This window comes from Mauremys reevesii, linkage group 14, assembly GCF_016161935.1.
Source record: "Mauremys reevesii isolate NIE-2019 linkage group 14, ASM1616193v1, whole genome shotgun sequence".
Lineage (NCBI taxonomy): Eukaryota > Metazoa > Chordata > Testudines > Geoemydidae > Mauremys > Mauremys reevesii.
Window position 1 is genome coordinate 25237594 of NC_052636.1, and position 17595 is coordinate 25255188.

Here is a 17595-nt window from a genome sequence, read left to right on the forward strand (position 1 = left end):
TGGTGACCTGTGGCCCAGGTAAACTATTTTTAGAACCTGCTCCCTAGTTAAGTGGCATTGGTCACACTCCTGAAGGACGCCATGATTAAATTGGGCACAACTGTCTTTTACCATTTGGATCCAAAGTTAGATGAAGCACAGAGAGAAACATCTGATTCCTTCAGAGCCATTCCATGCCTGCGGATCCCAATCTGGCTGCCTTGTTGGACAAGAAGCACTTCCCTGCTGGCCAAACAATGGTAGCCAATGAGGGAATGTATCCAGTGATGAGCTGCCAAAATCATAACAACCGGTTCCCTCCTCTGAGGAGGGAACCGGTTGCCCCCCCCTCCCCGTTCCTTGACGCCCCCCCTTTTTTTTTTTAAACTGCGGCTGGGGCCCGGACGCCGGGGCAGGAGCTGAGCCCCCGCTGCGCCCCACCAGGAGCCCCCGCCGCCCGGACCCGGACCGGCAGGAGCCCCGCCGCGCCCCGGACCGGTGGCAGGAGCCCCGCCACCTGGACCCGGACCGGTGGCAGGAGCCCGCGCCGCCCGGACCCCAGGGCGGCAGGAGCCCCCGCCGCGGAGCCCGGGGCAGGAGCCTCGCCTCCCCAGGTTACCTGCCTGCCTGCTGCTTGTTCAGGCTTCCCGCGAACATCTGATTCGCGGGAAGCAGGGCAGGGGGAGGGGAAAGGGGGCGGAGCAGGAGAGCTTGGGCTGGAGCTTTTGTGAAATTTAGCAGCCCTTATAGAACTGGTTGTCCTGGAACAACTGGTTCTAAAATGGCTGCTAAATTTAACAACTGGATCGCGCGAACCGGCTCCAGCTCACCACTGAATGTATCAGATGCGAAGTTCAGACTGCAGGATACTTGAATGCTGAGTCCAGAGTCTGTGGTTTAGTCTAGGCCTGCACAACTCGTAAAGCAGCGAGGGCAATATTACTCCAAAGAAAACAGCTGAGGGATGAAACCCCCCCGGCCTCACTGAACACCAGCGCCACTGAGCCCCTCCCTGAAACAATCCCCCCGAAGCGCCACCCGCCCCCGGGACACAAACCCTCCTGCCCCAAAAAGGTGGCAGTGAACCGTGGTAAGCTAGCGGGCCCCTGTGGTAGTATAATTAAGGTAAAAGGAAAATGTATTTTTGCTAGAAGTAGAATAAGATCTTCCCTCACTTGGTAATCAGTTGCCCTGTTGAGTGAATGAGGTGGGACTGAGGAAGGCGTGGAAGGCAGCACCTCCAGACAGCTGCAACCCTTGGAGAGGGGCTGGGAGCCAGACCAGATCAGCAGAACAGGTCAGCCACTGATTCATAGCTCGTCTCCTCAGTCCCCTGCTGCCGGCTCACCAGCCCCCCCTCCCTCGCCTCCTCAGCCCCCCCCTCCCGTGCTGCCGGCTCACCCGCCCCCTCGCCTCATCAGCCCCCCTCCCTCATCTGCTATTGTGTCATACAGGAGGCCTGTGATATGCAGGGGGTCAGATTACATGCTCTAATGGTCTCTTCTGGCCATAAAGTCGACTAATATCTGAAAAACTGAGTGTAGCTTTGGGAGCAGCGTCTGATGTTTCCCTGTCTAGCCGGCTTGCTGCCTAGAACGAACGCTCCTTGAGTGGGGTGATCCACAGGGAGCAGCTCAAACCTCCAAAGTGCCTGGCCAGGGGCAGGACATTGGCACAGCAAGGGAGGGGTGTGGCAGTGACATCACAAAGGCCTTTTGCAGGACCTCAGCCTATTGGTCAAAGGCGGTGGGGAGGTGGTGACCTCACAGAGAGATGCTGACATCAGCCAGGCAGGACAGGGGCGAGGGGCCAGGGAAACCTCAGAGACCCCTGTGGCTTTGCTCCAGCAACTCTCCTTCTCCAGGTCTCTCTCTGAGGACTGAGAGAGTATTCGGGTTCACGGACGTGAGCGCCAGGAGGAACCTCTTTCGAGTTTTCTCCTTCCCTTTCAGTGATTTTTACTAGAAAACAGCCGTCCCTGTTTAGAAGGTAAGAGCCTCCTGGAGGTTTGAAACCTGTTCAGTCTAATCCATCTGGTGACAGTTGAATTCTAGGCATGGAAAACAGGAGCTTAAGAAGGCAGAATTTTATTGCGCACCTGAGATTTTGTCTCTTAGAATCACTGGGGACATTAGGATTTGTCCTTTTTCTTTCACCTTTTCCTCCATCCCTCCCTCCTTTCTCTTCATCTCTTGCTTCTTTTGTCCTTTCTCCTGTTCTGCTCACAACACCGGGAGGGAGGGAGGTGTGTGTGGTTGTGTGGCGGGGCAGTGCTCTGCAGGTCCCACTGTGGGAGGTCCACCCAAAAATGTGGGGCTGAAATAGTGCTCGGGCAGTGATCCCCACCAGTGACCTGGGCCATCCTTTGGGCTCTCTGGTGAGAACCCTCAGCCTCCCGTCCTCAGTCTCTACCCTGATTGGCTGAGCAGGGGGTTATTGACAGGGAGGAAACTCAGATCCTTGTTGTTCTCTTTTAAGACCAAGGAAATAAGTCAGAACCAGTTCTATGTTTGATGAATTTTGCTGCTTCTCTACATTAATAGTCTCTGAGCAGCTCATGATTCTCTATGACATTGCAGTTCTCCTCAAATACTTGCTGAATAATTCCTGTGCACTGTTGTTGGTCTGGAGCTCATCTGAGAGCACTTTATTCAGGTCATTCAATGTCTGAAATTCAAGATCTGATGGTTAGTTTGAAAATCAGAGGTCTTGGGTCCTATTCCCAACTCTGCCACTGACTGGCTGTGTGACCTAAGACAAGTCAATTCTCCTTTCTCAGCCTTAGCTTCTCCCTCTTTCAAGTAGGGATAATAATGATCCACTCCTACCTACCTCAACACACTCACTCTTCCCCAACACACACACTGTCTCTCCCCACACACACACATAGTCTCCACTCTGCAGTTGAAAAGCAGCTGGCAATCTAGTAGGATGCCCAGGAACAATAGGAGAGAAACCTGCATCACTGAAAGTGCAGCCATGGAGACACCACACAGCAGCCTTGCCTAGCTGGCAAGAATCAAACCTGCACAGAACCACCCTGTGGCTTCTAACCCAGCTCCCTAAGGCCTCAGCCACAACCACTTACCACATGGGGCCTTTCTACACTCCGGTTCTGTTCTCACTGAAGGGTCATTTCCAATTGTTCACTCGGACCAGCTTCCCCAGCACACTCACTGCTGTGCAGCTCTGTACGTGCGGCCATGGCTGAACAGCCAGAGCTCCTGCCCATTTCCCCACTGGCTGGAGCATGGCTAGAGTGTGTTTGTGGTTAATGACGTTGCTGTAGATTGTTCGTTTCCTGCCTTGGCAATTCAGACAGTCCCTTTTCCCAACATATCTCCAGCACATCAGTCCCTGGCTGGGTCTCCTCGGCAGTGGAAAACATCCCTTGTTTGGCCCTCCCAAGGAGATTGTGGAGGGTGAGACACCCCTTGGCTTGTATCAAAGGGGGAGTTGGATGGAATTTATCACACAACCCTCCCTGCTCCCCAGAGCCCCACGGGGAGAAGCTAGGGAAGGGGGAGTCATTCCTCCCCTGCACTCCCAGAAGAGCTGCTAGGGCTCCTTCCTGCCAGCTACTCACCCCTGGATCCAGCCTCAGCTCCTGGGATCTTCCTGCTCCAGAGGCCTGGGGTGGGCAGGGCGTCACTGCACCGTCTGACACACAAGGGAGGTTTCTGGAATTGAAGGAAGGAGCAGAAAATGGAGAGGAAAGAAACAGAGAGAAAACGCCTCGTCCCCTCCCCTCCCAGCAAGAAATGTTACCAAGGACCAGCGTTGGGGAAATGGTGCCCTGGGCAAACCTTGTACTTTGGCCCTTCCCGTCGCCCTGGACGATCCCCTCCCCTTTACCCCAGCTCCTGCACTCCCAACCCTTGCACCTCCCCACCCTAACTCTGCCCCTCCTGTGCCCTAACCCCTACGCTGTGTCCCCTCTGCCCTTAATCCCTGCACCCTCCTGTGCCCCCAGCCACTGCCCCTCTCCTGCAACCCCTGCACCCCAACCCCTGCACCCCCTCATGTGCCACCAGCCACTGCCCCTCTCCTGCCCCCTTCACCCTCATCCCTGTGCCCCCTCCTGTTCCCCAGCCACTGCCCCTCTCCTGCACCCCCTTCACCACTAACCTCTGTGCCCCCAGCCACTGCCTCTCTCCTGCACCCCTTCACTCCTAACCCCTGCGCCCACTCCTGTGCCCCCAGCCACTGCCCCTCTCCTGCAACCCCGTCACACCAAACCCCTGCGCCCACTCCTGTGCCCCCAGCCACTGCCCCTCTCCCCCAACCCCTCCACCCCAACCCCTGCCCCCCCTCCTGTGCCACCAGCCATGGCCCCTCTCCTCCACCCCCTTCACCCCTACCACCTGGGCCCCCTCCTGTGCCACCAGCCACTGCCCCTCTCCTGCACCCCCGCCACCCCTAACCCTGCACCCCTCCTGGGCCCCAGCCACTGCCCTCCCACCCCACTTCACCCCAACCCCTGCACCCCCTCCTGTGCCACCAGCCACTGCCCTCTCCTGCACCCCCTTCACCCCAACCCCTGTGCCCACTCCTGTGCTACCAGCCACTGCCCCTCTCCTGCACCCCCTTCACCCCTAACCCCTGCACCCCCTCCTGTGCCACCAGCCACCAAGACACACCCCGTAATCCAAAGTGTGTGGGGGTGGGGCGAGACCATGCACCGCTCCTGCCATTGAGGGTACATGGGCAGCTGCTTCTGCCCTAGCACCTGGCTCTAGTGTGTAGCCAGAAGCCCTGGCGAGCAGGCAGAGGATCCTGCTAGCAAAGGGAGCGTTTGATTTTAGAGTCTGATCCAAACAGACCCAGCAGAGAACACAACAATAGCTCTGCCTCTGCCATCCCAGCACAGGGCCATAAACAAGAGAGGCAGAGACGTGCTTGATACCGTGCATGGGGTGGGGAGGGAGCACAGACCAGGGACGGGGCATGGAGAAAAACCACAGAGAGGGAGAGAAGGAGAAAGTGAGGAAGGAGGAGAAGCCAGGACTGTGTTTCTGGAGGGAAGGCCTGGGAAGGGATGTTCGGATGCAGCATGTTAATGAGCCCCTTGCAAACACAAGGGAAAGAAGCAGGGAAGGGATTGCAGAGGACAAGCCGGGCTACTCACTCAGTCTCCCCTGTGGCATTGGGTAGCAGGGCCCAGGAAATGAAAAATCTCTTAACCACAGAGAATTGTTAACTGCTCCCAAATCCTTTTGTGCCACGGCCGTGAGCTTAGAAGAGCTTAAGCTGTGAGCTGCATGGACGGCCTCAAGAAACCTCTCTTGTGCGGCGCCTCAAGCAGGTTTGCATTGTGTGACCCCGATGAAAAGCCCAGCAGAGAAAGCTTGCAACTGTTCCAGCTCTTTCAGCCGCGTTTGGGGCCTTTAAATCACTCAGGCTGCATCTTCCAACTAAAATGCATTAACAACACAGCTCAGGCAAGTGAGCCGGGGGCCGTGCAGGCTGCCCGGGCCAGCTGATAGCACTTCCCGCTAACGGCTGCTTTTCTAGGCTTGTGTTTTGCTGTTGGACAGAAGCCCAGACTTCCTCCCATCTAACCCCCCCCTGCTCCCTGACTGCCCCAGCCCCCAGAAAGTCCCCCCCCGAACCATCCAACCCTCCCCCTGCTCCCTGACTGCCCCCCAGGACTCCTCTTACCACCCGGCAGCTCGAGCCGCTGGCTGCCTCTGGAGCCAAAGTTAAACACGTGCCAGCACACAGCCCCTCCCCCGCAGCGTGCTGAGGCAGCGGAGGTGTGTGTGTGTGTGTGTGTGTGTGCAAGGGGGGGTCTGGCTGCTGGAGGCCCAATGGGAGCAGCTCAATCAGGACCCGGTGGCCAATCAGCAGTGCCGCACTCTGCAGGGGGGGAGAAATCCAGATCTTTCCACCTTATTCCAAATTCCTACTAAGGCGCCACTTTGGGGGAATGTGCTCAGTGGGGGAGCGGCAGCCCCCCCTGCTCCCCCCAGCGACGCTCCTGCTTGTGGGGGCCCCTGCAAGACCCAGGGCCTGGGGCAAATTGCTCCCCTTGCCCCCGCCTCTGGGCGGCCCTGCTAGCAGCTCTTCTGGGAGCACAGGGGAGGAATGACTCCCCCTTCTCTAGCTTCTCCCCGTGGGGCTCTGGGGAGCAGGGAGGGTTGGGTGATAAATTCCATCCAACTCCCCCTTTGATCCAAGCCGAGGGGCGTCTCAGCCTCCACGATCCCTTTGGCAGGGCCAAACAAGGGATGTTTTCCACTGCCCAGGAGACCCAGCCAGGGACTCAAGGCCGCCCCAGACTTTCCCTTTCTCCCTTCAGGGAAATCAAGTTCAAGTTCTACAAGGAGCTAAAGAAGCCTCAACCCCGCATCTGAATTAATGTCACATTTCTCACTGCCCGACACAAACAAATGTCATTTCAATCCCAGGTGAGTCCACTTCAGTCATTCCTCAGCCCCATTCCTTCCCCCTCCTGCCTTAGCTTAGGGCATTGCGCCCCCCTGTGGCCGTTTCATGTCCCTCCTCAGTTTCACACAGAGACACAATTTCCTTTGCATGGATCCATGAACAGCAAAAACTCCCTGTGTCTCTTGTCTGAGCCAGGGCATTCAATTGTATTGACACCTTCTCTCCTGCAATGGCAATGGTCAGACAGAGGGGACGTGGCCACCTTCAGCCCTGGCAGTGAGATATTCACTCTCCTCTTTCTTCAGGCTGATGTTGTTATTCCATAAAACATGAACCATGGAATAAAAAGCTGAGTTTACTCCAGGTGAGGAAAGAAAGGAGCCACCAACTCCCCCAAAAATTTCAGTGCCCCAGAGAAAATCTGCCCCTGTTATTGGAACTAATGATGTGCTGGAGATATGTTGGGAAAAGGGACTGTCTGAATTGCCAAGGCAGGAAACGAACAATCTACAGCAACATCATTAACCACAGACACACTCTAGCCATGCTCCAGCCAGTGGGGAATTGAGCAGGAATTCATGAAGTCAACTATAAAAATGATACACATCTAGAAATAGCATAATTATAATGAGCCAATCAGAACCTCTCCATAGACCCCTTACGCTACAACCTTTCTACAATATTGGCTACAAATAGAACAGCGGTCGCAATGGTGACCTATATGGTTACAAGTATCAGAGGGGGAGCCGTGTTAGTCTGGTTCTGTAGAAGCAGCAAAGAATCCTGTGGCACCTTATAGACTAACAGACGTTTTGCAGCATGAGCTTTCATCCAAACAAGTGGGTATTCACCCACGAAAGCTCATGCTGCAAAACGTCTGTTAGTCTATAAGGTGCCACAGGATTCTTTGCTGCTTATACGGTTACAGATTATGTCAATAACGTCACAGGAGGTGACACGGCATCAGTGAGACTGATACTGGAATAGCCTCCAGTTTTGGTGTCCTCCTTTGAAAAAGATGTTGTGAAATTAGAGTTTGGGGCAGCAAAGAGCCACCAAATGTTCTGAGGGCTGGAGAAAAATGCCTTCTAGTGAGCTACTGAAAGAGCTCAACCTTTTTAGCTTATCAAAAGAAGATTCAAAGGTGACTTCACTGAAGTGTTGAAGTGCCTTAATGGAGAGAAAAGATTGGGTATTAAAGGGCTCTTTAATCGAGCAGAGAAAGGCCTACCCAGACCCAATGGCTGGAAGGTGAAAAGAGACAAATTCACATTACAACTAAGGCACAAATATTCAACACCGAGGATAATTCACCACAAGAACAAGCTTCCAAGGAAAGTGATGGATTCTCCATCTCCTGATGTCATTTCATGAAGACTAGATGCCTTTCTGGAATGTGTTTGCCCCAAAAGTAGCTATTGTGTCATACAGGAGGCCTGTGATATGCAGGGGGTCAGATTAGATGCTCTAATGGTCTCTTCTGGCCATAAAGTCGACTAATTTCTGAAAAACCGAGTGTAGCATTGGGAGCAGCGTCTGATGTTTCCCTGTCTAGCCGGCTTGCTGCCTAGAACGAACGCTCCTTGAGTGGGGTGATCCACAGGGAGTAGCTCAAACCTCCAAAGTGCCTGGCCAGGGGCAGGACATTGGCACAGCAAGGGAGGGGTGTGGCAGTGACATCACAACACAAAGGCCTTTGGCAGGACCTCAGCCTATTGGTCCAAGGTGGTGGGGAGGTGGTGACCTCACAGAGAGATGCTGACATCAGCCAGGCAGGACAGGGGCGAGGGGCCAGGGAAACCTCAGAGACCCCTGTGGCTTTGCTTCAGCAAGTCTCCTTCTCCAGGTCTCTCTTTGAGGACTGAGAGAGTATTTGGGTTCACGGACGTGAGCACCAAGAGGAACCTCTTTCGAGTTTTCTCCTTCCCTTTTAGTGATTTTACTAGAAAACAGCCGTCCCTGTTTAGAAGGTAAGAGCCTCCTCAAGGTCTGAAACCTGTTCAGTCTGATCCATCTGGTGACAGGTCACTTCCCTTCTCTATACCTCAGGCTCCTCCCCATCTGCCCAATGGGAACAGGGACAGTTCTCGAACTCTGAGCAGTCCTGAGCCTGAGTGAGATAAGGGGCGATAAAGCCCTCTGTGAAGGAGAAAGGGGAGTTTCACGGTGTTTAGCACCAAGGAATTCTAAAGTTTGCTAAAATGTCTAGTCTGCGGAAACAAGAAATGGTCAGGGCCAAACTTTTTAACCATTGCCTTTTCTAAAGCCCATTCAGGGGTGTGAGTCCCTGTCTTTTCGGTACCTGGGGTACTTTGCCAGCAGGAGAGAAGAGGTTCCTGCCTCCATTTTTGTAGCCTTAACAAACCAGGTGTTGTGCCCCAGTTCTCGTCTGAGATCCCTGAAAAAGAATATCTTCCCATCCATGAACAAGACAGGACCTATCTTTCAAAGGGGAACAAAGAGACCCCTCGGACTTACAGACTAGCCAGCCTCACTTCCATAGCTGGAGAGATACTGCAATACATTCTTAAACACTCAGTTTGTCAGCAGAACCTACAGGATAATTTGGTTCTTAGGACGAGGGAGCATGGATTTGTCAAGAACAAATCATCCCAAACCAATCCTCTTTCCTTCTCTGGCAGGGTTCCGGGCCTAGTGAAGGTGGGTAAACAGTAGATGGGATCTATCTTGGGGTTACTAAGGCTTTTGACACAGTCCCGCAGGACATTCTCACAAGCAAACGAGGGAAATGCGGTCTAGATGCAATCAGTGTCATGTGGGTGCAGAGCTGGTTGAAAGCCCAGACTCCAGGGGCCCTTCTCCATGTCTGGCTGTCCAACGGAGAGGGTGCACCTAGTGGGTCCGGCAGGGATCAGTCCGGGGTCTGGTACTATTCAATAGTTTCATGAATGATTTGGAAAATGGAGTGGAGACCCTGCTTCTAAAACATGCAACTGACACCAAGCACTTTGGTGCACAGGATTGGAATTCAAAACGCCCGTAACGAATTGGAGACTTGGTCTTCTTGAGCCAAACCCCATGGCTGGGCCCCTCTCTAGACTGGGCTGAAGTGACACCCCAGAGCCAAACACTCCTCCTCCTGGGCAGTGCGCTCCGACCTTGAATGGTCAGATGCTGCTTAGCGCTGTCAGAGCAGCTTTGGCTGGGGGATTCTCCCAGCACGTTCCAATAGCGGGATGGTACGAAATCCCCATTTGCCTGCTGGGGACGGAGCCCTAGAGGGGGGAGCAACTTGCCCAGAGTCCCCCAGGAAAAGGAAAACAACCAGCAGTGGAACCAATGGGAAACCCAGCAATGGAACTCAGGAATCCTGGGGGTGTGCTAGGGTGACCAGATGTCCCAATTTTATAGGGACAGTCCCAATTTTGGGGTCTTTTTCTTATCTAGGATCCTATTACCCCCCACTCCCTGTCCCGATTTTCCACACTTGCTGTCTGGTCACCCTCGGGTGTGCCCATGTGTGGGTCCCAGCTGCTCCCTGCCCCCCTCATTGAAGCAGGTGTGCAGGGTTACTGCCCTGGGAACTGCAGGGCACCAGCGGGCATGGGGCTGGCTGGAGGCAGGGCAGGGGCTGATTGGAGGTAGGGTCTGGCTGCAGGGAGGGCAAGGGGTGCGGGGCTGGCTGGAGACAGGGGTGTGTGGGGCTGGCTGGCTTCAGGCAGGGACGCAGGGGGGGTGCATCAGGGGTTGGCAGGGCTGGAGACAGAGGAGTGCGGGACTGGCTGGCTTCAGGCAGGGGGGTGCGGCAGGAGTTGGCTGGAGACAGGGCAGGGGTGTGGCAGGGGCTGGCTGTGGGCAGGGGGTGTGGGGCTGGCTCCAGGCAGGGCAGGGAGGATGCGGCTGGTGCGGGCAGGGCAGAGGTTGCAGGGCTGGCTGCAGACAGGGGCTGGCTGCAGGCAGGGCATGGGGTGCGGGGCTGGCTGCAGACAGTGGCTGGCTGCGGGCAGGGCAGGGGGTGTGGGGCTGGCTGTGGGCAGGGCAGGGGGTGCAGGGCTGGCCGCAGACAGGGGCTGGCTGCAGGCAGGTCATGGGGTGCAGGGCTGGCTGGAGGCAGGGCAGGGGGGTTCAGCAGGGGCTGGCTGGAGCCGGGGCGTGCGGGGCTGGCTGGAGACAGGGGCTGCCTGCAGGGAGGGCAGGGGGTGGAGGGCTCACTGAAAATGTACCGAGAGGTATTTTAAGGTGAAGATAACACCATGGTTACCAGGTGACTGGCACATCCTGGGTTAAAGAAAGGAAGGGACCTGTAGTTACTAGTCTGAAGTATTTGTGTTACCAACCCTGTCACTGTCTGACCCCCCTTCAGTGCGGAGCAGGTGTGTACGTTGCTGGGTGGAACGCACAGACTCCTGGAGAGCAGGGGCAGCTGTTTCCATGGCAGAGAGCCTGGCACTTAGGAGACTTTCTTGACTTGCTGTTTTGAAGCAATTCAGTAAAATAACGGTGGAGCTACAATGTCCGGTCCAAAATTTCAGCCCCGCTGGTGCAAAAACGCTATTTTAGGATCTAAACAGGAGGCTTCCAGCGCTAGGACACCTGACCAGAGAGCTCAGTGGGGGTGTAACAGCTGCTGACTCTGAGGGTCCCGGGCTAAATCCACTTGCAGGTGGAGGCGTTTCAATTTATTTGATTGATAATGAGGAAGGTGAAGATTTAATCGCAGGTATTTTTAGTAAATGTCATGGGCAGATCATGGGCAAAACCCAAAAGCTCATTGCCCATGACCCGGCCATGACTTATACCATAAATACCCCTCATTGAATCTTGGGGAGGGAGGCCCAGGGGGTCTGTGGCACCAGCTGTGGGCGCAGGGAGCCAAGGGGGCCCGTGGCACCATGTACGGGGGGAGAAGCCCCGGGGACCCACGGCCACTCCAGATGCTGCCAGGTGAGGGGAGCCCCAGAGGCCAGCCCTGCTCCGGCCACCTCAGGACAGGTGCCAGGAGCCACTGAGCTGTGGCTGCGCCTGCCACCCTTGGCACCACTGCTCAGGCTGCCCCCAGGCCAGCTGCTGGGGCAGCCACGGAGTCAGCCGCAGTGGCCACTGCAGAAGCCACAGAATCTATGACTTGTGCAGCCTCCGTGACACAGAGGGATCCCTAATAAAGAGACAAACCCCTCCCTGCTGTGACTGCAGTTCCTGGAAGGAAAGAGAAGAACAGAAAGTGAAGAGAGAAGGAAAGAGAGAGACTCCCTGTCACCTCTCTCCCTGCTGCCTCCCCCTTGTATTCTGTAACCCCATCTCACTGGGTTCCCTGTGCTGGTGCCATGGGGGTGACACTAGAGTTCTGGGGATTTGGGGGGCTCTTCACTTCTCAGCATTTCACACAAATTTGTCTTTGGGCTGAAGTTTCTCCTGTTAGGCCCCTCAGTCAGAGCTGTACCCACCCTGTTTGCAGGGGGGGGCGGAAAGAGGGGGGATGTAAATTGCAGAGCAGGCAGAGAAGTCGCCCATAAAGGGTCATATTGATCTGGTGACTGGTTCTGACCGGGGTCCCACGTCCTCTGATACAGGCTCATGTGCAGAACATGGGAGCTCTGGCTTGTCCTAAATGCTGTAGTGTGTGAGTTCCTGGAAAGGGCAGGGGAGAGGGAGCAAGAGGAGAAAGGCAGACACATTGGAGACGAGGAATTGGGGGGAGAAGAAGGAGAGAAGAGAGAGACAATAAATGATTGAAGCAGAACAGGTGTCCCAACTCCATCTTGCTCATCACAGGTGTTCAGAGAGACAGGCAGTTGCAGGTTTTCCAGTGTCAAGTCTGAACTTTGATTCTAACAATGTGCATTGAAATATCAAGGGGATCTCCACATACCTGATCTCTTCCCCCCTCCCCTTTTTTAGTATTAATTTTTATTTTGACGTGTTTGGCTTAACCATGATCGTCTCTTTCCCCACCTGTATTGCAATTTGGGGTTTATGTTTATTGTGCCTCCCTTTTGTTCATGTCATTATAATTGTAACAGCAAAGGAATCTGCAGGAGCAAAAACTGACTCAAAACTTCATTTCCCCACCATGCCGGAACATCCTACAAACAGCTCACGGAGCTGGAATCATAACACGCAAGGCCAGGGGATGGGAGATGCAGGTTTCCAAGGGTTCTGTCTTTCTCAGATGACACATTCCAGCCCCTTGTGTGCCTCCATCCTGTATGACCTGCTGGACTTTGACACATTTATTGTCTCATTCTATACATAATGTGATTGTAACACAATGTGACTGAAATTAAACCACTTCCAGATGAGGAAACAACAGAAGAGAAAAGCCATTATTGCACTGGCTGGGAATCAAACCCAGATCAACTGCTTGGAGATCTCTCCCACGGGCTTAGAGCATCTGTTATAGCAGTGCAGCTACATTGGTGCAGCTGTGCCAACATCAGCTTAATTGTGTAGCCACAGCGTCAGACACAAAACCATAGTCTCAGGACTCAACATGTGTGTATCCGGAAGTCTGAAATTGGAGGCTGACACATTTGTTGCCTCATTGGTTACCATCATTTCTACAGCCTGAAAGTCCTTGTTACCCAACCAGGCAGCCAGTTTGGGATCACAGGGAAGGACTGTCCTATGAAGCACTCTCTCCTTGCATCCAAACAGTGAAGGATGACTGTTCTCAATCTAACCCTGGCATACTTTGGAAGTGTAATCAGTGACACTGAACTAGGAAGTGGAATTGTACAAACAATTTTCCTTGGGTCACCATAGCTTCCTTTACTGGGGTGGAAACCAAGAACTGGGTGTGGACTCTTTCAACCTCAGCTCTTTCCAAATCCTTGGTCTTTGATAGGGTAAAGTTACAGTTCTCTGAAGTAGACTCCTTTACAAAACCACTTAAAATCTCAGCAGTGTTAATGAGGAATGGCTTCATGAAACATGCCCAGCTTTTCTTTAATTCGGTGGCACAGGTCCAGGGAAGGGACTGGATACAGGCCTGGATCAGAATCTTCGTTAGTTACCAGAGCTGGAGATTCTATTTAAAAATGGCCATTTTTTGGAAGCTATTACATTTTCAACACTGGTTTCATTTTATACACATCTTTAGCACCTACAAATAAATTCGACAAAAACTCCACTTCTATTTCCTCAACATCTGTGTCATGAAGGGTTGCATTTCTCATAGCATAGGATTAGCTAGGAGAGATCTTCTGTAGGGCCTGGGTTACAAATGCTTTGGGAACCAAACACATGGGCATTTTGCCTAGTTTAAAACCACTTACCATGGAATTCTCTTCCCAGATCATCGGAGACAATATTGCCTTAAACAACTGAAATACACTGTGATCAGATGCACTTATTTCACTTAGTTGGGGTTCTGCTGTTGTTCACCATTTCTGAGTGGAGATTTTAAATCACTGCTGTTTCTTTGTTAGCCTGTCCAGTATATTAGAGAGTTCTCTCCTGTTGATAGAACTGCACTTCAACTTTCTCCATGTCATCATGGAGGGATGGGGAAAAAGCAAAGCTGAAATCATAATTGAGGACTTTAGGAAAGGGTCATTGTCTTAAATTCTTCAATAAATCTGAGATACATCCTATCAAACTGAACTAATATTCAATTGGGTGACCAAACAGCCTTCAGGAAAGATAGAAACCCACATCACAGAGAGAGAATACATGACAAAGAAAGTGTCAAGTGAAATTCCAGAGCAGGTTACATCTGATTATTCAGAATCGGGACAAGAGATTCTCCCACCACATTGTCCTCTGATCCATTCAAAACTCCTTCACTCATCCCTGTCTCAATCGTCAGTTATGTTATTTACAACATTTTTAGTATCCTAGCATCCCCATAATGAGGGGAAAACAGCCCTCTTGCCAGAAGTGGCTTTACAATAGATGGAACCTGGGATTTAAACTCCAAATAATAACACTGTATTTGGGATCCATTTGAATTCCCCTCCCAGGACTTTGACACTTTAATCTCCAGTCATAGTGACTCTGATATAGGATTAAAGAAGTCAAAACATCATCTGCAAGCACAGACAATGGAGAATGCTTCATCACATGACACTTTGAGAAGTGGATGGATAGAATGTGATGAAGATAAACTCTGCATGGCTCAGGCAAAAGGTAAAAGTTCTGCGGTGATGGGGAAGGGAGGAATCTCTGTGTCACCATGTATTCTCCCGGTGTCACAGAGGCTGAAATGACACTTTTTTCCCGCTCCTCTTCATTTACATATAAAATTTGAAAAGTTTCCAATAGTTCTGCTCTTCAGCGGAACCGAGAGCAACGTGAGAACAACTGGCAATGATACAATCTGAATCATTGGTGACTCTAACAATAACTTTGCAATAGGAGGAATGGTATAAATGTGATGCTCCCTGGTTCCTCATACGAAGGGCACAGTCAGATTACTTGTGGGACAATAGAAAGGACAAAGGTCCATCTAAAAAGAGGGTGAACTGCAAAAGGCAAAAATGGGCCACTCATCTGGTCAAGCTGAGAGATAACGGTGCTGCAAAAAGTTCAAAAAGCTTTAAAAGTTAGTACGTGGGAATCAGGAAAAGTAAAGTATTGATAGCCTTAGAGATTTTTACAGTGTTGATCTCCCTTGCAGATTTTCTGATGCCTAATATGGGCTGAGTGCCAAGAGAAGGTTTTCCCACACACACGGCATTCATAGGGCCTCTCCCCTGTGTGGATTCTCTGATGTTGAGAAAGGATTGGGCTAGTAGTGAAGCATTTTCCACAATCACGGCATTAATAGGGCCTCTCCCCTGTGTGGATTCTCCGATGTTTAGAAAGATTTGCGCGGTGATTGAAGTTTTTCCCACACTCAGTGCATGTATTTTTTCTCTTTCGCCTGAGGATATCCTGCTGTGTTGTGGTTTCCATGAGGACCTTCTGAGTTCCCCAAGAGGAAATTAATTTATCCACTTTCTCCTCTGGCTGGTTTCCTTGATCTGTTTCTGGTCTGTGCTGAATCTCCCAGGATTTTCCCTGCTCATGACTCCTGGACACATTCCTTTTCGATCTTTGAGATAATGCTCTGTTTTTACCCACTGGCTCAACATTTTCAGGCTGAGAATTCTGCTCCTCTTTCTCACATGCCATTGCATCACCTGCTGTGACAGAGACAGAAACCTCAGACAGGGATGGAAAGGGGAAGACCAAACAAAAACAAGTGCTGAAGACAGGTCAAATAAAAATCAGGAGCTGAACTCCCCCAAACTCTTCCCCCAAATAGGAGAGAGGAGGGGGATGAATTCAGCCTTCACATCCCATCCAAATACGCAGGGGGAAGGGAGGAAGCCACTGCCTGGTGTCTTCTAGGATCTACAGAAGCCATGAGCTATATTTACCCTGAGGATATGACCCCTGCTGGCAACAATAATGAACTGAGAGACCTCTCAAGGGCTTTGTTGGGCATTCCAGATGTTTCCTTCAGGCACTTACAGATTCTGAGGTGGTTTAATGTTTCCTCACCTGTGCAGGGAGATCTCAGGATCTCTCTTTCCTCTGAACCCTGGAGGTCTGGGACCCATGGCTCTTCCCCTTGTTGCAGCTGAGAGATCTCATTAAGTTGGAAAACTAGAAACCCTGCTCAGATGAAAGAAAACAAAGGAGTTCAGTTGATTTCATAAGACTTGTTCATAAAAAAAAAAACATTCTATTAATTTAACTTCAGTGTTTAGTGTGACCTGGTGGGCCAGGGGCAGTTCTCACTGAAAATGCCAAAGTTAGGGCAGGCTGAAAAAAGGAGAGCGGATGCTCCCAAAATTGCTGGTTAACACTGAAGTTAAACTCACTGACCAGTCACCAACTGTGCTTCTGATCCCCCACATGGGTTATCGAGAAGCTGAAAAGAGAAATCACACAGCCCCCATTATTGCATCCCAGTTCTCTGACTCCTAATCAGCAGCGAGGTCCAGTACAGTGAGAGGTTATTTAAAAACTCTGCTCACATAAACAAAGTGTTCCTCTGACCCGAAAGGGTCACAGCCACATCACCAGGTCAGTATAGGTTTGGATATTACCCAAAATTCCACCCAATCCTTTAGCATCTAAACTAAAGGTTTAAACGAAAGAAAGACAGAAAGAAGTTAAATGGGAAAGCAGTCAGATACATTCCAAAATGGATATATCAGGTTCTTAGCAGTATTGGTGAGTTGCTGGCTTGAAAGTCCGTCTGGAACACACCCATAGCTTGGATGGGTCATTCAGTCCTTTGTTCCAGGGTTCAGTTTGTAGAGAAGTTGCTCCAGAGGTAGGAAGAGGGATTGAAGACAAAATGGAGATGATGCAGCTGCCCTTTACATTCCTTTTGCCATGTGGCCTGTACTTCCTGTGTCCCAAACACAAGCTTCACAGCACGTGGCATGGAAAAGCCTTGAAGTTCTCATTACACAGGCATACCCCGGCATGTCTTGCTGACTCAATAGGTGTATCCCCTTGGTCCTTTCCATGGGCTCATTGTACAGATGATGACCCTGAATGGGCCATCAAACAGGCTAGGCAGTGTTGATGCCAATATGTCTGGGGGTGTCACCCAGAAATACTGCACAAGTCTGGAAATACAGATATAACCTACATATCTATAACTCACAATACAGAGGTGATACAAACATAGAAACAAAATTATCATACTTGGCAAATCATAACATTTTCACTGACACCTTACATGGCATATCTAGCACAATTCATTGCAATTTTATCAGATTATATTATTATTTTATTATTAATACCAAAGTGTCTCACAATTCCATACAGTGTCACACTTGGTAAACCAGTGAATTCCCAGGACCAGTTCCCCAGGTCCTTGAAGATGCCGAACACTGTGCTTATGAGGGATTGAAATACCCACATATCCACTGGGAACACATACACAGACACTGTGTCAGTCTATATCCCTGTGTTCACTCTTCCTGAAAATTATGATCAATTTTGTACACAGTATGGCTTGTGAGGTATCATTTCAAAACACATAATCTACTGAATATTATCCTCCTGTTAAAATGTGTAGTAACACTGTATGTAAAGTTATGAGATTTTACTATATGATATTACTGAAAAAGTTACAATTCTGGGGAACACCCACAGAACAGTTCCTCAGAGACAGCAAGGCAAACAGCTGGTCAAACAGCCATTCTCCTGCAGGGGGAAGGTGTGAAGAAGACATTTACATTCCATCACAGGGACCTCTTGAAGCTGTTGTGGAAAACGACCACACGATTGATTTTGAATCAGCTCAGCCTGAGGCTCTTT